Here is a 26,625-nt window from a genome sequence, read left to right as displayed (position 1 = left end):
TGCTTCATTTCAACACAGAACATTATCAAGCCATTACGCTGACCAAAATTCTACTCAAGTTCTGTGAAGAAAAGCAAAGCAAATTCTTACACCAAATTATATATCTTTCGTGTAAAAGTCTAGAGTGATTATCTAATCATCTAAGGTGTCTTAGCAATTGTTGTTTAGGACAAATCTTTATCATTTCTAGAGATTAGAAAGGAGAGGCTGAGTACTCGGTTATAGTACTCAGCGAGAGATTAGGAGTGAGTAGAGGTATAGAGGAAGGTACTCTTGTTATACTCAGCTTCTAAGTTGTAAAAGGTTTGATGCTCTACTGTTAAAGAGCTCAGTAGAGAATTTGAAAGCTCATAACGTGTTCCGGGGACAGGACGTAGGCTTAGAGGCCGAACCTGGATAAATCTGCTGAGTAACATCTTTCTAACCTTAAACTCCTTAATATATATATATATTGCTTGCTTAAACAAAACTGACCAAGTAAAGAGGTCACGCTGAGTTGTGTGCATTGAGTATCTGAGTTCAGGAATAGACTCAATTGCTATCTCCTGACTCAAAGAAAGAAGCTGACTTAGTCACCAGTTGACTAAGCTAGTGTCTTAATTAACTCAGCGCGCTGTGTAATCCTTTTTCAAAGAAAAAGAAGTCAGCCTTAACGTACTAAAATTTTAAATAGTTCTTATCCCCCCCTTGGAACTAACTTATTACGTTATAAGGGACCAACACAAACATCACTGTGCACAATATCAAAAGGCATACTTGAGACATTAGTAGAGGAATAAAATGGAAGTTTGACTTGTTTTCCAGAAATACAAGAATGACAAATAGAATCAATTGATGAACCATTACAAGAAATTAAATTATTATTCCGAAGAGAATTTAAAACTTTGGGCCCTGGATGACCCAAACGATTGTGCCAAATATTACTAGAGAATGCAGAAAAAGCATAAGATAGAGTTGGTGATGTAGTCGACGAGACAGGATAAAGATCGCTAGCACTATTACATCTCATGATATGCCTCCCCGTGTGCAAGTCCTTCACAGAGAAACCAAAAGGATCAAACTCAACAGACACATTATTATCAACAGTAAATTTGCGGACAGAGATAAGGTTTTTAATTAATTTGGGTGCATGTAAAACGTTGGTTAGATGTAGAGGTTTGGAGCTATGATTTAAGCATGCATTACCTGAGCCAACAACCGGAATGGAATGACCACTACCAACAATAATATTAGAATTGGTGCTCTTATTAAAGTAAGATGTGAGTGTACCTGCATCCGCCATCATGTGCGACGTAGCGCCAGTGTCCATGTGCCACACCTCCGAAGGTGGTTGAATAGTCAAAGTATGCATGGCCTGCTCAATGTTGGTCGGGTAATATTCATAGCCTATATGGGCTTGTTGAGGACGCGGGCCCAACAGCCCAGCTTGAGGAGATTCGGCCATGGGAGAGGGCGGGGCTGGAGAATGCACTTGGGGACGGGCCTACTGCCAAACGGTGTAGGGGCACGGAGGAGCGGCCCATGTAGGTGAAGAGGCCCACGGAGGATAAGCCCAAGAGGAGGGTGCCGGCTACCAAGAGGATGGATGATGCTGCCATAGCCGAGAGGTGTGTCTGCCCCCACCACCGTGCTGGAATCTGCCGCGGGTGTGCCGGCCTCCGTGACGTCCGCCGCGGTAACCGCCGGAGTGCCGCTGAGATGCCGGATGGTAAGAAGTCGGCAGGGAGGAGTTGCCCGCAAGGGGGGGCTATTTACAACGTTAAGGGCAGCGGTGTTGGGTTGAATGGCCGTTTTCTTGTTCCGAGGGGATTCCTCAAGAGTAAGCATCGAACGTGCTTTGTTGAATTGGGGTAGAGGCTCAAGGTGTCGAATCTGAGTACCGACATTATCATAAGCATCGGTGAGCCCCGAAAGTAATTGTAGCACCAACCGATCATTGGAAACCGGGGATCCAACGTTGCTTAATTGATCGGAAAGAGACTTTAAGTGTTGGCAATACGAGCTCACATCGGAGAACGTATCCATTTTCACATTGGAAAACTCTTGTTCGAGGTATAACACTCTAGAATTTTTGTTGTCATGAAAAATTCCTCCAAACGAGTCCAAGCTTGAGCGGCGGTGGCGTCGGGAACAAGAATACTGTTAAGCAAGCTTCGCGATATGGATCCATAAATCCATTGTTTAACAATTGCGTCAATGCGAGCCCATAAGCCGGGATCCTTTGTTTTCATAACCGAAGAAGAATTTTCAGATTTGTCATCGGTGGATGGGATAATATGGTCGAGAACTTGAAAGGCGGCAGCATGAATTTTGAAGAGTTCGGACCAGGTAATGTATTGGCTAGTGGTAGATTCAAGTGGTTCTTTAATGAAGGTGGAGATATTTGATATGGTGAGGGCGGGGTGAGGGGGGGAGGGGTGGCCTTATCAGTCATGGTGGAACGGATGTGAGGGGAGAGAAAACAGCACCGGTAGAGGGAGGGAGGATCGCCGGCAGCGAGGGGAGAGACCCAGCTGGAAAAGAGAAGAAAAAAGGGGGGAGGCAGGATCGGCAATTTAGGGTTTAGAAAGAGAGAATGGCTCTTGATACCATGTTGGATTGTGAATCCCTTGATTTTCTATTAATCATGAAAGGGGTATTTATACAATAGTATGATTCCTATAATTATGCTAGAGGTAATTATAATAGGAAATACAATACAATTATGGTATAATTCCTATAATTATGCTAGAGGTAATTATAATAGGAAATACCATAAAGAGAGAATATTAACATATATAACAATATCTAACATTTTTGCATAAAAATAAAATTTTGCTTGAATGGAGTTGGTAAAAAGTTATGCGTGAAAACGTGAGAGAAACCATGAAGAGACCTGAAACGAATTATATGCGGGAAAAACTTGAGGGAAACCACGTTATTGAGAATTTTTTTAATATCGTACATGGATCACAAGGATGTGAAGGAGTTATATATTAAGGTGCACTTTTTTTTTATGGTGGAGATGGAAGAAACCCTGAAGTTGGTATCAACATCTAATAAAAGGAAGAATGACACTATTAGGAAAGGCCTACACACTGAAACTCAAAAAGTGACATGTCAAGCTATTCTAGTAAATTTTCTTTAAGACTAATATTATTTTGATAATCAGAATCTCTGGAGTTTTAGGTCTCATTTGTTCCTTATTGTTTGGTATTAAAAGTCAGAAGGTGCAATTTAATAGCACAACATGAGAATATTATAATTTTCTGAAACACTCCCATTTTGACAAAAGGAACCCAACATAATTTAAAAATGGGCAAAGTACGAAAAAAATGCCCGTGGTTTGTCTTGTTTGCGAATAGAGGTCTATGGTTTAAAAGTTTGCAAATAAAGGTATGTGGTATGTTTTTTTTACAAAACAAAGTATTTAAAATTACATTTTTAAGTAATCGATGATAACACTACAAGATAAACAGTAATTACCAACCAAAAATCTGGTTGCTAGATTGGTCTCTAACACGTTTTTGCAACCAGATTTTTACCTTTAGCAACCAAAATGAATCGGTTGGCAATTACTAGGTTGCTAACTCTTTGAAACCAAATCTAACTTTAAGGTAGCAAAGTTTGCAACCAATTTATTGGTTGTTATGTAGGTGGCAAAATTACAAACCGTTTTTTTACAACCATTATTTGGTTTCAATATCCAACTTCAGATTTATGTGTCAATGTTGTCAGAGACTACCGTTTGGTTGCAAAGAATCCGGTTGCAAATTTTACCGACGACTTTACAACCAAATTTTGGACAAAAAGTTGAAAGCTCACTTCATCAACTAACATTATACCTTCGGATTAGTGACTGACATTGTTGTGAATTTCTGGACAGCTTTTTTATACATATATTTTTCCATGATAAAACAAACAATATAATTACTAAAACAGACATATAATTAATAAATAAAAGAAATACATTTCGAAGCAACAATTAAAGTTATACACATACTCTTAAGGTCTCATAATAATAAACTAGTCAAGTTATACATTCATGACATATACTATAATCACCAAAATGAGCATATATAACAATGTACTAAAATCAAATTAGGATGGGGACTGTGGGTTTATATCCACCCTCTTTCCAAAAACAATCTATCAAGTCGTAAAGTCGATCGAGAGTGATTTGGATTTGCCTTAAAGATTGACCAATTTGTGTCTCCATATCCATCGATCGTCCTCGAAGCTTGTTAACCTCATCGACATTAGCACACAAATGCAAACCTTGAAGTGATTGATCCATCCGTTGTTGGCGTTCATTTATGCGCTTTGGATGCTCTAAAAAATGAGTCCACTCTTGAAATCATTAAACATGTCCTGTATAGACTGAAGATGAGTTTGTGTATTAGCATAAGATGTAAATGCATTGTTAAGGTTGGTCTTAAGTTTAAAGTAGCAATTTAGTTTCATCAAGATACTGTCAAGCAAGGCGTATAACATTCGCAAAACAAATAAAATCCATGAAAGGAAGTATAGTATAGCAGTGACCAATAAGACCGTGATTTAGAAGACTTATATAGCATTGCGTATAACATCAACTGTGTTTTAAACTTATATGAAACATATGTAATATTTCAACACATACCAGTCATCATAAGCATATTCTTCATTTTATTCACAATGAAATGATTTTGGCACAACAGCAGCCTACCTGGACTTGAGCTGTATATGTGATGAATCATAATATTGAAGATGCGTGAGCCAGAAAGTTGAAGAAACTTAGCATACCACGGCTTATAAAAAAATCCTCCAGGTGCTACAAGTGAAGGTTTGATGTCAGAGTTCTTATACAAATAATAAAAAAAAAAGACATTGTACAAGGCTTACACCAAATTCCCATGAATCTATCTTGTGTCCCTTTTTGATGGTGTAGTTCATAAAAGCATGGGCATTACTAGAATCTCATGCTCCTGCCTAAAAACCCTTCTTGATCTGATGCATCCCATGGAGGGCATTCAAGTTAAATGTCATAACTGCCATGCACATTCAAAATATGTGTTGATGAAACTTAAATATGCAATTCAATTAAGGAAAAGACAAGTAGCAAGGGAATGCCAATTTCAACTTCTCATGGGATACGGGGAGTCATGGAGAGCCATTGTTGGTCACCCAGCTCATCTAGCATCTCAGTATACCACAAAGTGAAAACTTGGCAGTATAGCTAGTATAAAAAAATGAGGAAAAAGGAAAGTCTCAAAAAAATCTGAATGGCAGAGAACTTCAGCTCATTACTTTATTAAGCTTGAAATTAAAAAAAAAAACACAAGAACAAAAATTATTTAGCACTATTTCAAAAGGCATATATACTTCAAGTTTCACATGCAAGTCAAAGTAATTTTTTCCTCTTAAATGTTATGCTCCAGAGCATTTGCAAAAGCAACTTATATGCTAAAGAATAAGTTGAAGACCATGAAAAAAACCCATAGAAAGGGATTCTTCATATGATAAATTACAATCATTAAGTACCAGTTGAGCTAAAAAATACATTGACACAATTACTCTCTATGAAAAACTAGTGTTTCACATGCTACCAAAGAAATAAATTGAATGGATAAGGGAATATACCTATTTCTTAATTAAACTAGTGATTTAACAGAATCAATTGACAATCTTGAAAACACTATAATCAAGTATTTTTTATGCAAAAGATCAGAATGCTAATGGATTTATATGTAAAGAATAAAAATTGATACATCACCTTGCATGAAATTTTTTACAATTATTCAGTTGAAATACCTTATGGGGTAAATTGAAGGAACTGGAGAAAAAATTCATATTAGGATGTTTCTGCATGATGGACCATTTTGAAAAATCCCACTATTAACCAAAAGACTCCAGATATTCGCCAACAAGTAAAAAAAAAACCCCACCATTGACCAATTGCAATTCAGAAGTCGCCACCCTTGGTGAAAACCTCCAATTTTTCTGCAACCTAAAACACAATAATCGACCTTTACAAGACATCCCAGAATGGAAACAGACGCTAACTCGGAAACATAATGCATAATTTTTCTATAAAATTAAGATGAAAATGAATAAATATTTTGAGCTAAACAGAGGAACATAAACAAGCTCAAGCAGAGTTAAAGTTCAAATTTAGAACTTCAATTTTTCTACGAGATTTTTGAACGTTAATTAAGACAGATCTACAAATAAAAAGATAAAAATAACCCACCTATAGAAGTTACGAGTTCAGTTGAGGTGACCGGTGCAGAACTGAGGTGACTTATAGCAGTTACGAGTTGAGGTAACCGATGGAGAACTAGGCGATTCACGATCGGTGAGAGATGGAGAACTAGAGAAGAGGGTTACAACGGTCGGCGAGAGCTGGAAAACTGAGGCGAAGAGTTTTACGACGGTCCGCAAGAGATGGAGAACTGAGACAAAGAGGGTCTGGCGGTCGACGAGAGATGGAAGATTGAAGAAGACCGTGGAGGCGAAAATGAAAAACTGAGGAAGAACGAAGATACAAAGTGGATGGAGGCGGAAATGAGACAAGAAAAACTCAAATTATAAAATAATATTATATTTTTTAAAATAAGTGGTGATGTGCTGGGACAAACACTAATATTTGTTGGGACTAGAAACACATGGCCATTCATTGAGCGAGCACTGAACCATAAAAAGGGGCTTTTGCATCGGCCCTTAAGAAGGGGCCGATGCAAATAACACATGTATTTGCGTCGGCCCCTTCTAAGTGGCCGATGCAAATGCTATACCTAAAAACAATTGCATCGGTCCATATTAAAGGACCGATGCAAATGAGTTATTTGCATCGCGTGTTAGAAATGGCCGATGCAAATGCAGCGATGCAAATGAACGTTTTTTTACTAATGATCCTTATTTGTAATGAGCTCTGTGGAGGGGGCCCCCAAAACAACTCATGTACAAAAAGGACATGTTTTGTGCAGGTACTGACACCCCAATAAACTTGAGAAAGTGAGGAGCCTCAATAAGAAAATGAACGTGGTTTGGTGTGTTGGAAGCCCCAATAAGTTTGACGAATGCGAGAAGTCTCAACACTAGACAAGATATGTTCTAGACAGGACGTGTTTCTTGCAGGATGCAGTTTCCTGCAGAACATGGTTTTGGTGTAGAATATATTCCATGCAGGACATATTTTTGTACAAGATGTGTTTTATGCAGGTAATGGAGCCCTATGAAGCTCGAGTCAAACGAGCGTATTAAGCAAATGAGTCCAACAATTAACAAGTAACAAGCAAGAGTTTTAGCAAACTGTGGACATGTCCAACCAAATAAGAGGCATTCTATTAGTAAGCTAAAACATGAGTCAACGAGGAGTCCCTATCAGACCCTACGAAGACTATGATCGGTGAAATATGAGCTTAACTAAAGATTTGATGGAGGCAGATTGAAAGACCATCGATGGAAAAACCCGGGGTTTTTAGTTTTGGGTTTCAACTTCAACTTCGAACTCATCCCGAGGGAGAAGGAAAAGCAACCCAATAATGACAATTGAGACAGAACTAATGGCGATAATAGAGGTAGAAGTCTGATACACAAGGAGGCAAGAAATGAAGCTTGCCTTATATTTCTACCTCAACCGTAGACGACAAAGAGGAGATGTCGGCTGCACAATTAGCGTATCAACATCAAGTGATTCGGTAAATCAAGTATTTTTAAGCACTTGCAAAATGGTGTAAGAGTTCTTACCTTTCTATTATGAATAACGATGGTGATGTTATTGTCTTAATATTTTGCTTCCATTGTGAATGTTGGTAGGCTTACCTAAAAAAAGTATTCAGCTACCAACATTCACATTTTCATATTACAAATATTGTGGTTTCCCTCTTGATCCTTCTTGCAAGGTACAAATTTCGAAAGACAGGAAATGGTCAAGAATCGGAAAGATGAACATGTAGAAATCGAAGCAAGGATTAGCGACTTCTTGGTTGGCTCATCGACGTCAATGGTCGTCCTAAACTTTTCAAATCTCTTCCCCCGATCAACGGGACGTTGATCCTTTGAGTGGGGGAGAGTACAAGGGGGTCCTGTATGGACCCTCCTTATGGTATATTATAGTATATTAAGGTATATTATGGTATATTATGGAAGAGAAAGAGTACTTAGAGCAAGACCCTCTAGTATATGATGTGATGTGTATGGTGAGAGGTGATGGAAGAGTATGGAGACTCAGAGGATGATCCGTGGAGAAAGAGTATTAGAGGATGGTCCATGGAGAAAGAGTATCAGAGGAAGTTCCGTGGAGGAAGAATACTTGGAGGGAAAGACGATTTGAAAGGAAAAGAATTTTTCAAAGCTTCAAAAACCTTTGAGAAGTACTTTTGCTAGCGTCAAGAAATAAAGTTTATAATTGCAGCGCAAGAAAATATCTTCAGTCGAAGATGTTCAAGTTGCAAGTTACAGAAATAGCAAATTGATGGTCGGAGTTGAAACCATCTATAATAACAAGAGAACAATGTGAAAGCTCAAGTAGAGATGAGTGCAAGCGGAGATCAGTTTGAAACAAGAATGCCGACAACTTGGTGGAACCGTAATAGCATTCAGAAAGAACTGAATCTCTTTTAAGAGAAGACGAACCCGATCAACGGGACATTGATCCTTTGAGTGGGGGAGAGTGTAAGGGGGGGGGGGGGAGTTTGGCCATAGGCAAACTCAACCCTAAGCATTAGCAAGCTATGAGAAGGCTTCGGCATGGAGTGGCGAGTGAGGCATGTCAACATACGCGTGTTGGTCCCTTACAACGTAACAAGTTAGTTCTAGGGGGATAGGAACTATTAAAATTTTGGTACATTAAGGCTGACTTCTTTTTCTTTTAAAAGAGTTTACACAGCGCGCTGAGTGAACTTAAGACACTAGCGTAGTCAACTGGTGACTAAGTCAGCTTCTTTCCTTGAGTCAGGAGATAGCACTTGAGTCTATTCCTGAACTCAGATACTCAATGCACACAACTCAGCGTGACCTCTTTACTTAGTCAGTTTTGAAGCAAGCAATATATATATCAAAGGAGTTTAAGGCTAGAAAGATGTTACTCAACAGATTTATCCAGGTTCGGCCTCTATGCCTACGTCCTGTCCCCGGAACATGTTCCGAGCTTTCGAATTCTCTACTGAGCTCTTTAAAGGTAGAGCACCAAACCTTTTACAACTAGAAGCTGAGTATAACAAGAGTACCTTCCTCTATACCTCTACTCACTCCTATTCTACCGCTGAGTACTATAACCGAGTACTCAGCCTCTCTTTTCTATACTTCTAGAAATGATGATGAGATTGTCCTAAACAACAATTGCTAAGACACTTTAGATGATTGGAAATCACTCTAGACTTTTACACAGAATATGGAAATTGGTGTAAGGTATTTGCTTTGCTTTTCTCACAGATTCTTCGAGTATGAATTTGGTCAGCGTGATTGCTAGTTGAAGATCTGCATCGAATGAAGCAACTGGATGGCCTTTATATAGTGACACTTGAGGCACCTGGTCATTTCGAATTTCGAAATAACCATTGGAGGGAAACGGCTTCCTGTCGTTGTCACTCTGTGCGTGCTCAGCGTCGTTGGCCAATAGAATTCTTGCATCTTCTGTCTTCGTCAGTCTTCGGCAGAATGTTTTGCCATTTATGGAAAAGTCCACGAGACAGCTTTCTGCGCCTTCTGAACTTTACCCAAAGTAGAAATACTTTGTCTAGAAGTTGAACATTTCCTGCCGCTGTTCTGACTGCTTTGTTGTCCAACTCAGCAGCTTCATCTTGAAGCTTTTGCCACGAAGGCTTCTCGATCCTTCTCTTGCTGAGTCGTCGTTTTGGTTGATACGGCTTCGTTTTGAACTCTTGGGCCGAATGGTCTTGATGTGTTGACTTGGGCTTGACTTCCACTAAATGGGCCTTTGGTCTTTTTATTCTCAATGTCTTATACACAATTAAACTCAACATTGAACAAACACATTAGTGTAATAAATCAAAGCTTATTAAATTTAATGTGCTAGAATATTTTTACTTAAATAATTTTGTCAAATCAAAATCATGTGGAAAGGTGTTTCAACAAACTCCCCCATTTTGATGTTGGCAAAAATATTCAGTCGAAGAACTCAATGTTGAGCTCCCCCATGATAGTTGACCTGTTTTATCAAATAACTCCCCCGTAAGGGTTGAGCTACTGACTTAGTTTTACTCTAAACATTTCAAGGTTTAATTGAGTAAGTCTAAGGTCAGTTTTCAGAGATAGGTCAGCTCATGGAACATATTCTATTTCACTCAGTTTTACGCGGAAGGTTTAAATATCAGAGAGCGCTGAGTAAAATTTGTTCAATGAGTTTTAGTTAAGTGGACATATAAGAAGTGGTCAACATGCATGATCAACACAGCAAACATATCATCAATTGATATAGACAGTAAAGCACAGATGATTCAATGAAGATGCGTTTTTAACAAATTATATTAGTTACTTACGTAAACATCGCATAAAGATAGTCATTTCGAAAAAGGATAGAGATGCATATAATTTGTTTATAGTCAGCACAACAGAGTTAATCAAAAGAAATAGGGTTCAAAGGACAACAGCTAGTCTATCCTATTCAATATAAACTAAAGCTACTTTAGTTTGCCCTTGCCCTTCTGTTGCTGACTTCCAGAAGCTTGCTGAGTTCGGGGTTGATCTTTCTCCCCCTTTTTGCCATCATCAGATTTGGGAATGAAGATTGGGTCATTGGGAGCTTGAGCTAGACGCTGAGAGAAGGCTTTTAGCTTCTTCGAGCTTTCATTCATCCCATCGAAGATTGGAACACCATCATCGATAATGACTCGAGGAATACCAATTTTAGCTGCACTCAGCATGCTTAAGACAGCGGCTTGAGACTTGCCAATCCAGTGTATGGTGTCAGTGAGGATTGCAAAAGCTTGATGAAACATCTTTAGCAGAGATGAGTCATAATACTCGCGCTGACCCTGGATTTTGTGCACATCACTGTAGATTGCTCGAGAATACTTCAGAATCTCGTTCGTCTTAAGCTCATCAGTGGCCATCTCTTGCTTGTTCAAGTTTAGCAGACGCACAGCCTCAGAAATTTGCTCAATGGAGCATTGGGAGGAGGTGGAAAGCTGATGGTTTGTTTTCTCTTGCTCAGTGTTAAGTTGGCGAAAGAGATGTTGGACTTCGGCAGAAGTGGCATAGGCTGAGTTCGCAGCTGACAGTTGATGGAATTCCTAATGTAGAGAATTCATATGATTTACAATGGTCAGCTGGAGTTCTGCTATTTTTAGAATAGAGTCCTTCCGGGGCTGTTGAGATTGCAAAGAAGTTAGAACACTCAGAAGATCCTTCATACCCTTTATCTCGGTTAGAAGCTGAGTGATTGATGAAAGTTGTGTTGTCTCAACAGTGCTGGATTCAGCGGCATGGGTGCTTGATCTTTGGAGATCCTGAATGAGTGCTTGAGCTGAGTCAACAATGCGTCTACCAGACTCAGAGGCAATGTTATAGTTAAAGGATCCATCCAGCGTTGGTCCAGATGCCCGAGATGGAGTAAAACCAGTTAGAGGCAGTGTTAGGTTCAGCTCGGCATTTGGAGTTCCAGCATAGTAAGTTGAAGCTGACTGAGGTGGATTCTGCACATTTACTTGGGGAAGTGGAGGATCGGCAAAAGGAGTTCCTTGCACTGAGTCAGGCTGAAGCTGACTTGGTGATGGTATTGGAGGAAGTTCAGCATCCACCTGGGCAGGTAATTCCTTAACTTGCTCATCAGTTTGAGGAGCAGAATCGTCGAGCAGCTGCTCGGTATTGCTTAGATTTACGGCGGCATTTAAGCCGGCATGTTCCTTTGGAGAAACAGAGGCTTGATTCTCTAAGTCCCCTTGATCAGATTCAGGAGGGTTGGAGAAGTATTTGAGTTGTACCTCAGTAAGGTCAGTGATTTCATCTCCCAGCGGGGAGTCTCCTAGTAGGTCAATGACTGGTTTTCGAATGGCGCTCTTCTTTCTGAGTCTTTTAAGCTTTGGAGGAGTGGGGTCACAAGGAATGGACTCAATAGAGTCACTTGGTGAGGGTTCCTGTTGAACAGCAGCAGTAGTTTTTGTGTGCTCAGCTTCTTCTTCTTCAACCAACTCAGTGTTGATTGGTTCGAACTGCTCATCCTCGGTAGTTTCTTCATTGTCATCCTGACCACTGTCTTCCTCATCTGACTCATCATCCAGTGCATCTTCTCCAGACTGGTCATCCAACTCTTCTTCATCAAGCTAACCACTTACTGGATTTTGGTCGTGTTCTTCCTCAGCCTGTTGCTCGGCGTTAATTCCTTGACTCTGTGCATAGTGAGAGTTAGGAGGAACGACGATGTCTGTCGGTATAGTCGTGATGGGTCTTAACTCAAAGTTGAGTTTCTTCTTTTTCTTCTTGCTCAGTGGTTGCTTATCAACTTCGTCCCTTTCCTCTGTCTCAGGCTCAGCTTCCCTAGGTCATTTCGAAGCTGACCTAGATGCACCAGGACTTTGCTGAGTTGGAAGTTGTGTTTGTTTGCATACAACTTTGATCCTTTTTGGGGCAGTGGCAGCTCCTTTAGAGGTGCTTTGCTCAGCTTTCCTCTTTCGTTGTGTTCTGCCTTTGCGAGTCATAGCCCCCTTAGTGGTTTCCCCCTCAGCATTTTGTTCAGCTTCCCCTTTTCCTTCCTTTGGCACAATTGGTAGGTCATATGCCAAACCAAATAGGGCAGCAGCCATAATTTCGGTTCTCTGAACTCGAATTTTCGAAACTGTGTCCACCTTGTGATCTTGGAGGATTCGCGTGATGAAGGAGCCCAGCCTAAGGGTTCCAGTACTTCGTAGAAATCCACCGATGATGAAAATAGGCATATTGATCGGCGTGTAAGTCAGCATATGCCATATGAAGCACTGCTCGAAGTTGATTGCTGAGTTGGTGCAGTTAATTTTGGGGTAGAGGAAATTTGTCAAGATGTAATGGGCCATCTTTTGATGCTGACCCATGGAAGTGCTAGAAATTTCATCTTTGTGTCCCTCAGGTTTGTAGAAGGTCTTAACGTAGTCGGTTTTGTCATGGTCACCAGACTTACGAAGTATAGCTCCTTCGTTCTTTAGTTTGAAAAGCGAGGCAAGGTATGCTGGGTTGATGGAGATGTTCTTTCCTCGAACATTTGTAGCCAGGTAGTTCCTATCTTCTTTGGCAACTTTTAGGTTGGCATAAAATTCACGTACCAATTCAGGGTAAGTGTAGTCCCATACTGAGAATAGCTCGGTCCAACCATTTTGTTTGATCCACTCACAAAAAGGTTGCTTAGCATCCACGAAACCGGGTGAAAACCAACGAGATTGGTCAATCTTCCACCCCTTTACACTTCCAAAGACTTGAACATAGGTGCGTTGCACAACTTTCTTGCCCTTGTCCTTTGTTTGCTGTTTCTCCTTAGAGGAAGTAGCTTGGACAGTTTGAGCTTTCTTGCTCGGCGTAGCTGCTCCAGTGAGATTGCGCTGGGTAGGAGAAGTGGGATTGTCATCAGAGCGGTTTTGGCAGTTACCGGCACCGGAGATGTTCATTGAGACCTTTGTCATTTTCTCAGAGAAGTTTTGGGAATATTTGAGAGAGAAATATAGATGCCAAAGATTTATAAGCGTAAAGAGATCGCAGTGGGAATGCATCCACTATTTATAGAGGTCTTGAGTCAATCCAAGACTTTGCGTTGTCAATTTAACCTCGAGATACTCAATCGACAAAGATTCTGGCATTTATGACGTATACGGTGCGTGTCTTTTCTAATTATAGCCTATACGTCGTCCTAGGTGGCTATTGAATTTGCGTGTTTTGCATTAAAGATTACAACGGCTCTTTATTCAGCTTTAAGAATTTCAAACGTTTAAAGATCTGAGTAGGCAGTGTTGTGCAAAGGAATGGTTCTTATGCTTAGTAGGTCAGCTTGATATAATCACTCAGCATATATCTTTCTACTTAGCAAGTAATAGCATAAATCATTCAGCATAGTAATTCACTCAGCATTTTGAATACATATTTAGAATTGGAATTTACTGTAGAGGATTAAACATACCAATGGCTTCTCTCAGTATGCTGAATTGCTCACGAGCTAGTGGTTTCGTGAAGATATCCGCAAGCTGCTCATCCGTTGGGACATAGGTCAGCTTGATCTCACCCTTGAGTACATGGTCTCTAATGAAGTGGTGTCTGATGCTGACATGCTTCATCCTGCTGTGCTGGATTGGGTTCTTTGATAGATCAATTGCACTTTTGTTATCACATTTGACCTCAATTGTCTTTGTTAGAACGCTATAGTCTTCAAGTTGTTGCTTAATCCATAGGACTTGAGCAACACAGCTTCCAGCAGTAATGTACTCAGCTTCAGTGGTTGACAGGGCTACTGACGCCTGCTTCTTGCTGAACCAGAACACAAGACAGCTCCCAAGGAAGTGGCATCCTCCTGAGGTGCTTTTTCATTCAAGCTTGTCTCGTCCGTAGTCAGCGTCAGTGTATCCAAGAATTGTGAAATCTGAAGTATTGGGATACCATAAACCTGCATTCACTGAGCCTTGCAAATATCTAAGGATTCTTTTTACAGCTATGTAATGAGATTCCTTAGGGTTAGATTGGTATCTAGCACAATAACATACTGAGAACTGAATGTCCGGTCTACTCGCTGTTAAGTAAAGTAGAGAGCCTATCATACCTCGATACAATCTGCTGTCTACCGACTTACCACTCTCATCAGCGCAGAGGATAGTGTCAGTGCCCATTGGAGTAGATATTGGCTTACAATTTTCAAGTTCATATTTCTTCAATATCTCCCTTGCGTACTTAGTTTGACTTATGAAGATGCCATTTTTCCCTTGTTTGATTTGAAGTCCAAGGAAGAAGTTGAGTTCTCCCATCATTCACATTTCAAACTCAGTTTGCATCTGCTTGCTAAATTCCTTGCACATTGACTCGTTAATGGCACCGAAAATAATGTCATCCACATAAATCTGAGCCAACAGGGTATCTTTACCCTTCCTCTTAATGAATAAGGTTGTATCAGCTTTACCTCTGACGTAATTTCTAGTCAGCAGGAAACTGGTCAGCCTCTCATACCAAGCACGTGGTGCTTGCTTGAGACCGTACAGAGCCTTTTTGAGTTTATAAACGTGGTTAGGGAACTTAGGGTCCTCAAACCCTGGAGGTTGATTAGCATAAACTTCCTCGTTTACAACTCCATTAAGAAATGCACTCTTAACATCCATTTGAAATAATTTAAAGTTCATATAAGATGCATATGCACATAAAATTCTAATAGCCTCTAGCCTTGCCACTGGGGCAAAGGTCTCACCGTAGTCAATACCTTCTTGCTGACTGTAGCCCTGAGCTACAAGTCTTGCTTTGTTTCTGACCACGTTCCCTTGTTCATCCATCTTGTTTCGAAAAACCCATCTTGTTCCTATGGTCTTCTGGCTTCTTGGCTTTGGCACTAGATCCCATACTTCATTTCGTCTAAACTGATCAAGTTCTTCTTGTTGGTCCCTTGTAAGGTTGCAAATATAGTTCCAAGGGGGGGTTAGGAACTATTTTACCTTTTTTTAAATAATTTGGGCAGATTTCTTTTCTTTAAGAAAAGTTTATCTAACAGCGGCGCTTAGCACTCAGCAAGACACTGGCTTAGTCAACTAGTGACTAGGACAACTTCGTTGCTTAGATCAGGAAATAGCACTTAGAGTCTATTCCTGAACCTTCTCGTTGGTAGCGCACAACTCAGCTTGACCTCTTTTACTTGGTCAGTTTTAGTTTGTTTTAAGCAAGCAGTGTAAATAAGGAGTTAAGGTTTAGAAATACTTCACTCAGCAGATTTATCCAGGTTCGGCTTCTTCTAAGCCTACGTCCTGTCCCCGGAACACTTCCGAGATTTCAAATCCTCTACTGAGCTCTTTAAAGGTAGAGCCTCAAACCTTTTACAATATCAGCAATTGAGTATGACAAGAGTACCTTCCTCTAGACTTCTACTCAATCCTAATCTCTCCGCTGAGTACTTAAAACCGAGTACTCAGCCTCTCCTTTCTACTTCTAGAAATGATAAAGATTTTGTCCTAAACAACAATTGCTAGAACACCTTAGATGATTGAAAAACAATCACTCTAGACTTTTACACAGATATGAAAATGTAGTGTAAGAATTTTGCTTTGCTTCTTGCTTGCAGAACTTGAAGAGATTTGGACAGCGTAATGGCTTGATCAAGTTCTGTGTGTTGTGAAGCTTGTGATGGCACTATTTATAGAGACGTCTGGCCATTCGGTCATTTCGAATTTCGAAATAACCGTTGGAGGGAAACGGCTATGTGTTGTTGTCATCCTGACTTGCACAGAGCTCTTGGCCAATCACAATCGTGTATCTTCTATCCTCGGTCAGCACAGCAGATGGTCTCTCCTTTTATGGTAAAGTCAACTGGACAGCATACTGTGTCGTCTGAACTTTGCTAAAAGAGGAAACACTTTGTCTGGAAGTTTTCCTTTGCCGGTCTGCTGTCTTGTACGCTTTGTCGAGACTACTCAGCAGCTTCATTGTGAAGTTGTTCCTGAAGGTCTTCTAGATCCTTCCGTTTGCTGAGTTGCGTTTTTGTCCAAAACGACAACGTCTTGACATACGCGGGCCGAGTGTACTGAGTTGTTTGACTTGGGCCTTGGCTTCCGTATTGGGCTTGGGCCTTCCAATCCTTATGACTTATAACATTTATACTCAACATTGAACAAGCACATTAGTAGAATAAATCAACGCATTTAAACTTAGTGTGTTTAGAATATGTATTCTAATTTATACTTAAACAATTTTGTCAAATCAAAATTATGTGGAAAGGTGTTTCAACACTTCTTGCATTGCATTCATCCAGAATTCATCATACTCAGCTTCAGCGAAATTCTTTGGTTCCTGGATTGAGACGAATGCTACGTTGCTAAAGTATCTCCTGAGTTGATTTCTAGTCATCAGGGTATTCTCAGCGGCATCAAGAATGGCACTTTCAGAGTGCCCTCTTGGTATCCTAATCTCCTTTGGTAGATTGATGTCTTGCGCTGGCTGTGTTTCAACAATCTCTGCAGGTGTAGATTGGTTAGTGAAAGTAATTTGAGTTTCACTTTTATCTTTGGTCAGCCCTTGAGGAAACAACTCAGTAGCTGTTTCTTGGTCAGCGGGTGCTGAGTGTGGATCATCCTCGGTCAGCGGCTGGTATCTACCTGCAGGGTTAGTTTCATCGAACTCTACATGTACTGACTCTTCTAAAACTTGAGTTCGTTTATTGAAAACTCTATATGCTTTGTTGTTTGTTGAGTAGCCTAAAAAGATAGCTTCATCAGCTTTTGAGTCAAACTTGGCTAGGCTATCTTTGGTATTTAATATAAAACATTTACAGCCAAAGGCACGAAAGTATCCAATGTTGGGCTTTCGTCCTTTCCAAAGTTTGTAGGGGGTTTTCTTTAATATAGGTCTAACAAGATCCCTATTAAGAATATAGCACGCTGTGTTGACAGCTTCTCCCCAAAAGTACTTTGGAAGCCTATGCTCACACAGCATTGTCCTGGCTATTTCAACCAGGGTTCTGTTCTTCCTTTCAACAACCCCATTTTGTTGAGGCGTTCTAGGAGCAGAGAAATTATGGTCAATGTCGTTGGTTTCACAGAATTCAACAAACTATTGGTTCTTGAATTCTCCACCATTATCACTTCGGATGTGAGCTAACTTAAGGTCTTTATCATTTTCAAGTTTTCTTACCAAATTTGAAAATGTCTCAAGGGTTTCATCCTTGCTACTCAACAAGATGATCCAAGTGTACCGAGAAAAGTCATCTACAATGACCAAGGAAAATCTTCTTCCACCCAAGCTCAGCGGCTGGACTAGACCGAAGAGATCCAAGTGTAGTAACTCTAATGGACGCTCAGTTGAGACAATGTTTTTTACTATGAAAAGATTGTTTGGTTTGTTTTTCAGCTTGGCAAGCGTGGCATAATTGATCTTTTTCAAATTTAATTTCTGACAATCCCTCAACCAATTGCTTTCTTGCTAATTTGGCTAGGAGGTCCATGCTTACATGACCAAGTCTCCTGTGCCATAGCCAGGAATTTTCTTCCTTTGAAACTAAGCATACAGTTTTTGAAAACTTTTTTTCTAAGTTCATCAAGAAGACATTATCAATACGAGGGGCAGTTAAAATTAACTCACTTGTTTTACCCTCGAATATTTTACATTCAGTGTCATCAAATATAATTTTTCTCTCATTGTCACATAGCTGAGCTACGCTGAGTAAGTTATATTTGAGTCCGCTGACTAGGGAGACATACTCAATAGTAGGATTACCTCCAACGGTTCCTGACCTTACTATCTTACCCTTTTTGTTGTCTCCAAAACTTATGCTTCCTCCTCGTTTATGCTCAAATGTGATGAACTGAGTTTCATCACCAGTCATATGCCTCGAGCATGCGCTGTCAATATACCACATTTTTTACTTCTCAGCACACCTCAGGCTTACCTGCAATGTAACTAGTTACTTTTAGGTACCCAAATCTTTTTGGGTCCTGGCTTGTTAGGTTCAACAGGTAAAGCATCATATTTTATTTTATGGCGACATACTTGGATAGTATGGCCATTCTTTCCACAGAAGTCACAGCTGACCTTCCGTTTAGGATGTCTTACTGACTGGTCAGCACCCTAGTGCTGAGTATGCCAGCACACCTTTGTGGTGTGTCCTTTCTTCCCACAGAAGTCACACTGGACATTCCGCTGAGGATTCCATCTCTGCTGACTAGTACTTCGGTACTCAGTGTTCAGAGGAATATTTCTTTTATTCGGAACCTTAAGTTGGTTTTGAATTGATGTGACGTCCTTTCTCAGTTTCTTAGAATCTGATTGGACCTCAGAGACAAACTTTTGCATAATTCCTATGTTACTATGCAAATCTGAGTTGTCCTGAAGAAGATATCGAAGGTCACTTAGTTTGACCTCCTCAACCTCGTCACATCGCCTACTGAGTGCTCTAACCTTTTTATTATACTTTTTGACAAGTGTGTAGAGGTCACTCAAGGCATTAACCATTTCATTTCTGAGCAAGGGCAGTGATATTACCTCAATTGAATGTTCCTCATCGTCAGATGCAATGGAGGGGTCAGCATTCTCAGAAACACATGGCTCAGCAAGTCCATCACCCATGAAACAAATCTTTGCTGACTCAGTGGCATCAGCTTCTGATGATGATGAATCATCACTATCGCTCCAGGTTGCCACCATTGCCTTTTTGCCGTTCTTTCTTTCTTTCCTCAGCGAGGGACAGCTTGACTTGATATGGCCAGTTTGATGACATTCAAAGCATGTAATGGGCTTTGAGCTGTCCTTCTTGTACTTGCTGTCGCTGGAGTCAGTTTTGTACTTATCAAACTTCTTATAAGGCTTCTTAGAATATTTGTCATTCTTTTTTAACAGCCTTTTCATCTTTCTGGTAAACATAGCCATCTCTTCGTCGTCTGTTGAGCTCCCATCAGTGGAGTCAGCTTTCATGACAAGAGACTTTTGCTTCTTGTCTTCAGACTTTTCCTTCACCTCAAAATTCTTCATTGAGATCTCATGGGTCAGCAGTGAGCCGATGAGTTCATCATACTTATAGGTGGTTAAGTCTTGAGCTTCCTCAACATCGGTCTTCTTTGCTTGCCAGCTTTTAGGAAGACTCCTAAGAATCTTCTTGACTTGTTCTTCCTCAGTGAAGATCTTCCCAAGTCTCTTGAGCTCGTTGATGATGTTTGTGAATATTGCATTCATGTTTGAGATCCCTTCATCATCGTTCATTTCGAACAGCTCGTACAATCTCATATGCTGGTTCACCTTGGATTCTTTCACCTTGTTGGTTCCTTCGTAGGTGACCTCCAGCTTCTTCCAGATCTCCTGCGCTGACTCACAACCTGAAATCTTGTTGTATTCTGCAGCATCTAGCGCACAGTGAAGCATGTTTATAGCCGAAGCATGATTTTGTAGCTTCTTGAGATCATCCTCTGTCCATTTGGTCTCAGATTTGACAACCGTTTGGCCATCAACAGTTTCAACAGGAACAAATGGGCCTTGGACTATAGATAGCCAGGCACTCATATTTGTAGCCTGAATGAAATTTTCCATCCTATTCTTCCAGAAGGTATAGTTAGACCCGAAGAATAGGGGAGGCCGAGTTATAGACAGACCCTCAGGTAGAATCTGAGTTGTCAGATTTCCTGGGAGAAACCGAGTGCTGTTTTCAGACATAGTGGGGATCAGCTCAAGGTAGTAAAACCTTGCACAGTGAGCTTTTAGGATCTGATACCACTTGTTGGTCCCTTATAACGTAACAAGTTAGTTCCAAGGGGGGGATAGGAACTATTAAAATTTTGGTACGTTAAGGCAGACTTTTTTTTCTTTTAAAAGAGTTTACATAGCGCGCTGAGTGAACTTAAGACACTAGCTTAGTCAACTGGTGACTAAGTCAGCTTCTTTCCTTGAGTCAGGAGATAGCACTTGAGTCTATTCCTGAACTCAGATACTCAATGCACACAACTCAGTGTGACCTCTTTACTTAGTCAGTTTTTAAGCAAGCAATATATATATCAAAGGAGTTTAAGGTTAGAAAGATGTTACTCAGCAGATTTATCCAGGTTCGGCCTCTATGCCTACGTCCTGTCCCCGGAACACGTTCCTAGCTTTTGAATTCTCTACTGAGATCTTTAAAGGTAGAGCACCAAACCTTTTACAACTAGAAGCTGAGTATAACAAGAGTACCTTCCTCTATACCTCTACTCACTCCTATTCTACCACTGAGTACTATAACCGAGTACTCAGCCTCTCCTTTCTATACTTCTAGAAATGATGATGAGATTGTCCTAAACAACAATTGCTAAGACACTTTAGATGATTGGAAATCACTCTAGACTTTTACACAGAATATGGAAATTGGTGTAAGGTATTTGCTTTGCTTTTCTCATAGATTCTTCGAGTATGAATTTGGTCAGCGTGATTGCTAGTTGAAGATCTGCATCGAATGAAGCAACTGGATGGCCTTTATATAGTGACACTTGAGGCACCTGGTCATTTCGAATTTCGAAATAACCGTTGGAGGGAAACGGCTTCCTGTCGTTGTCACTCTGTGCGTGCTCAGCGTCGTTGGCCAATAGAATTCTTGCATCTTCTGTCTTCGTCAGTCTTCGGTAGAATGTTTCGCCATTTATGGAAAAGTCCACGTGACAGCTTTCTACGCCTTCTGAACTTTACCCAAAGTAGAAATACTTTGTCTAGAAGTTGAACATTTCCTGCCGTTGTTCTGACTGCTTTGTTGTCCAACTCGGCAGCTTCATCTTGAAGCTTTTGCCACGAAGGCTTCTCGATCCTTCTCTTGCTGAGTCGTCGTTTTGGTTGATACGGCTTCGTTTTGAACTTCTAAGCCGAATGGTGTTGATGTATTGACTTGGGCTTGACTTCCACTAAATGGGCCTTTGGTTTTTTTATTCTCAATGTCTTATACACAATTAAACTCAACATTGAACAAACACATTAGTGTAATAAATCAAAGCTTATTAAATTTAATGTGCTAGAATATTTTTACTTAAATAATTTTGTCAAATCAAAATCATGTGGAAAGGTGTTTCAACAACGCGGACGGAAGGAGCGGAGTTGGCATAAGGAACACTATAGGGGACAGGGACTACCCTGACGTATGGATCTCCGCCACCTCCTGGGTCAGTAGTCGGGACTGGCTTAACCCTAGTCTACTAGAGACTAGGAGAGTCGGGCATGCGTCCTTCGGGAAGGAAGACGGATGTCTCCATAGAGTGGAAACTCTATGGACATTATGAGGCCGGTGAGTGCCCCATAGTGCGAGCCCATTCTAGGGCGAGGTTGCCCCACTGGAAGACTCTTCCGGGATGGAATACCGACAGAGACATTGACGGGACCCTTCGGTAGGAGTTGGCTGGCCGAGACTTGGGGAAGTCGAGGCACCACACGGGGCTTTGGCTCGACACAGAGTTACCCCCGTGACACTGGTGATGTATTAGGCCTAAAATTAACCAATGTTTTTCTAAGCATGCTTCATGTACATAAACTAAAAGCGTATGGTTTTTCTAAGTACTCTTCATGTATATAAACTAAAAAAAAAGTGTACCAATTAAGGTTGGGTTGAATGGTTAAGGGCATCAAGTCATTTAAATTAGATCTCGAGTTCGGATTCTAACTTACGCAGAAAGGTTTAATTGGAAGACGATTCACGTAAAGAGTACATGACGAGCCTCAAACCGAAAATTCGGGAAACTATTAAAAAGAATAAAAGAAATGGTGATTAATAGATTTATAAAAGAAGACGAAACAGTAGAAGATGAATAGGTGGCTTGAGGAGGAGAAGAGAAATGTATAATTATTTGAAAGTACAGGGACATTAGATAAAATCTGACCGTGTAGCATTTTGATACCTTATTAAAAAATATCATATGCATCGGACTTAGATATATACTATTCTTTTATATGCATCTATAATAGATTACTTTTATTTTATAGAAATACTCAAAATTATTTAATCAATAAATTTAAATCTAATTGGTTTTAGACAATATATTTAAGGGAAAATTACAAAACTGGATCAAATTGGAGGCCCATTTACATATTTAACCCATTTACTCAACCTACTACATATCTAGACTGATTTTGTGTGACTTTCCTATAATACCCTCAATATTTACGCGCGGCTCGCCCCATCCTGTCTGACTTCGCATATTTGACCATATGCGAAGCCTGCGAAGCTAATGTTTGGATTTACTTATTGAATTTAGTTCGCATATGCGAAGCCTGCGAAGCTGAAGTTTGTTTCACTTGATGAATTTAGTTCGCATATGCGAATGCTGGATATGTTTTGAAGCTAATTCGCGAAGTGGTATATAACAAAAAATGGCAAACAACAACGGATTCTAACATTAAAATCATAACATTATCAAAATTTACAAGAAGATTGCCACAATAACAACATTCAAATCATAACATTATCAAAATTTACAACAAGATTGCCACAATGAACTCTACTAACGAATCATTTCAAAGTGAACCTAACTAATTCGGTACCAATCTTGAAACGGATGAGTAATCTTGGTGTGCACCATGTGACACATCCATCCCAAAAGGTCTGGACTTCCATTTCTCATCCCAGAAGGTCTGGACTTCCAGACCTTTTGGGATGGACGTGTCCCACGGTGCACACCAAGATTACTCATCCGATTTAAAATTGGTACCGGATTAGTTAGGTTCACTTTGAAGATTCGCACCATGGGATGGACGTGTCCCATGGTGCACCCCAAGATTGACCCAACCTCTCCTAACCAACCACTTTAGGAGTGAATGTGTCAATCTTGGGGAAGTTCATCCCTATATAGGAAGGAAAATCATCTCCCCTGCAGCCCAGTACGCCGCCTTCTAGAAAGGGATGTTACGTATTCAACCATCTACAGAAAAAATTAATCGTGTTAGGCAGGGAAAAAGACGGTTTTGGCTTCGCGAAATGAAGATTAACGAAGCATGCGAATGTAAATGTGCAGGGAAAGAGGTGATTTTACTTCGCATATCGATGCTTTCGCGAAGTCTGCGAGGTCTGAAATGTGAGGATCTATTCGCAGACTTTGCGAACTAATCGATTCGCGAGGTAGATCCACACGTTTCAGACTCTTTCTCTTCGCAGATCTTCGCAAAATCATCGATTCACGAAGTAGATCATCACTTTCCCATGCTCGTTCTCTTCGCAAAGTTTCGCGAAACCATAGATTGCGAAGTGAATTCATGAAAAAACGCAGAAAAAAAATAGATACTTACATTTTTCGCCCATTTCACCCCCAAAAGCAACAATAACAATATGATAACATGGGAAGAACAAAGAAAATAACGTAGAAAAACCATTTCTTTGATGGTAACAAGAAAAAAGAAACCAAGCAACGAACAGGAAGATGAAAAACCATGGCTTCGTTTTCTAGGGTTCGAAAGTTGCAGAATCAAGAGATGAAGAGAGGAAAAAGAGAAATTCATTGTGATTTTGACTAAATGATGCAGATTTCGTGCAATTTAAAGGAAGAAATGCAGATCAAAAGTCTTGAAATCATTAATGCAGGAGCAACTTTTCGTATAACCAATGAGATAGGGGGAGCGGCGGTTCGCGAGCGGTGGAAGTGGGAAGGTTAGGGGTATTATGGAAAAGTCATACAAAATCAGTCTAGATATGTAGTAGGATGAGTAAATGGGTTAAATATGTAAATGGGCCTCCCATTTGACCCAGTTTTGTAATTTTCCCTGTATTTAATACATTTTTTAAAGTTCAAGACATTTTTAAAATCATAAAATAAGAATGAAATAGAAAAACAAATAATTTTTATTGGAAGTGTAAAAGCCACCAATAAATGAAATTTGAATTTCGCTTAAATGTAAGAGATAAAAAGTAACAAAGAGTCTTCCCACAAAAAAAAATTAACAAAGAATACTATTAAAGGAAAATAAAGGTGTTTAATAAGATCTCAGTATATACATCAAAATTTCATAATTTTATACAATGATAAGGAATTGCATAATTTCTTATACTTTATTAGGCTTGCTCTCTGGCCCAAAAATAGTCTCAAAGACTAATTATTCTGTAGGGAAAAACAAAAATGTCGACAAAATTCCTACCAATTTAGCTAATTGGCAAGGATTATTTATGCTAGTATAGCTACTAAATATAATATATACATGCTTCAAAAAAGTCTCCGTAGATAGTGAAGTCAGGATAAACCTATTTCATCAACGGGAATGTTTTGGCATTCCCAATCTGTTGGATCCATGGTTCAATATTCCTTGAAGAGTTGGCATTCTATTCGGTTCCTGCTTCCGAATGGTTGACGCATAGAGAAGCCTATTCGGCATTCCAGGGTTACCTGATGCCTGATTCATCGGTTGAGCAGATTGTGCGGTTGACGGATTTGTACTCTGTGGTCCCGCGGTGTTGCCTGATGCTTGGTTCATCGGTTGAGAAGATTGAGCGGTAGATGGATTTGTACTCTGTTGCCCGGCCGCGTTCCCTGATGCTTGGTTCATTGGTTGAGAAGATTGTGTGCTAGATGGATTTGTACCTTGTGCCCCCGCGGCGCTCCCTGATGCTTGGTTTGCCGGTTGAGATGCTTGTGTGGTGCTGGAAGATGGATTTGTAGTTTGTGCCCCTGCGGTGCTCGGGGTAGATTTTGATCCGGAGCTTGCAGCAGAACTGCCAGAAGCGGAATGCGAGTTTGGTAAATTCAAATGAGGGAAACGAGGCATCATGGTCGGTAGAGGCATCATCGGTAGGTGAGGTAGGCTACCGGGCTTGGGGAGATTCAAGTGAGGCATGTGAGGCAATGGAGGCACCACATGAGGTAAATGTGGCAACCTTGGTTGCGCTAATGGGTTGATCGCAAGTGGGTTGACAAGAGTTGTTGGTAACTGTGAAAGTCTGCGAGAACCGCCAGCGGGCTTGGGGAAATGTAAATGAGGCAAGTGAGGCATTGGGGGCAACATATGAGGAAAATGTGGAATCTTGGTTTGTGGTAACGCGCTATTATCAGGCGTCGCGAATTGAGAAAGTCGGCGAGAACCTGTTTGTGATGAAGCACCTATTGGTTGTGTGAAGTGTGTTGGTTTAGGAATGAAAGGAAGGTTTTGCAAGTTGCGTTGCCTATTCAACAATCCGAGTGCCGATAATGATTTAGAATTTATAGATGAGAGCCTACGAGTAAATCGTGGTGAAGACTGTGTTGCTTTCGCAGCAGTGGCGTCAGGCGTTGGTAAAAGACCATGAATCGATTTGAGCAAGCTCTCGATTTGCTTTAAGTCGGCTTCACTTGGTTTGGCTGAGGAATGGACGAGCTTTTTTACGTCATTCAAGGTTTTTTTGAGACCTTCGAGACCAGTTGAAGCTGGTTTAAATTGAAAAAGTTTGCGAGAAGCTAGTCCAACATCGATGCTTGAAAATGCAAATGTAACGAGAAAAAGACCTACGATGAAACGACTAGAGCTAAACATCTTGAATGGATTGATTACGTTTTGGATGAGAATTGAAGTGTAATCTTGACATATTTATAGTTTAAATTTGGGGAGGTAAATTTATCAAAATTGGCATTCAAATCGAGAGATTGAAGGAGATTCATGAAAAATAAAATAAATAAATTCCGACAAGTGCTCCAAAACCATAATGACTTCATTGATTTTTCCTTGGTGGAGATTCAATATCATTCGCAGAGATTTACCTCTATCAATCATTATGCTTCGGAAATGTTGCTTCTTCTGACTTTTTCTTACCATGGAGTTATTTTAATTTTGTGTATGTTTATTTGATGCGTTATGTTTTGTACTAAAGAAAAACTCAGTTTATATCCTCTAGTTAATTTTTTTTTTTTTTTTTGTTAGATTTATATCCTCTAGTTAATTAATCAATGTACATACATAGTGAAATGAATTAGATTATTTCTTTCTTTCTGTGATGAATTAGGGTTGACGGGGTGTTTGTTAGAGGGGATAAAGATACGGGGATAGGAATAAAAAAAAACTAAGACGAGTTATCTTATGTTTGTTTTATAGATAGGTTAGAGAGATAAGAGCCGG

At 40.2% G+C, this 26,625-nt stretch overlaps 1 long non-coding RNA gene across 2 annotated transcripts; it reads right to left on the bottom strand.

The window, feature by feature from the left end:
- Positions 1-3,906: 3,906 nt before the first annotated feature.
- Positions 3,907-6,557, bottom strand: LOC136227754 (uncharacterized). Of its 2 annotated transcripts, none has more exons than XR_010688218.1 (5): positions 6,209-6,557; positions 5,770-5,965; positions 4,861-4,965; positions 4,685-4,789; positions 3,907-4,359 (listed from the first exon to the last, which is right to left on the bottom strand). It is a non-coding gene; the product is annotated as an uncharacterized lncRNA (long non-coding RNA). The 2 variants fall into 2 exon arrangements; XR_010688217.1 differs by having other exon boundaries at positions 4,861-5,006; positions 6,209-6,555.
- Between the last annotated feature and the right edge of the window lie 20,068 nt (positions 6,558-26,625).

This window comes from Euphorbia lathyris, chromosome 4, assembly GCF_963576675.1.
Source record: "Euphorbia lathyris chromosome 4, ddEupLath1.1, whole genome shotgun sequence".
NCBI classification, from domain to species: domain Eukaryota; kingdom Viridiplantae; phylum Streptophyta; class Magnoliopsida; order Malpighiales; family Euphorbiaceae; genus Euphorbia; species Euphorbia lathyris.
This window is presented reverse-complemented; position numbering and strand designations above follow the sequence as displayed.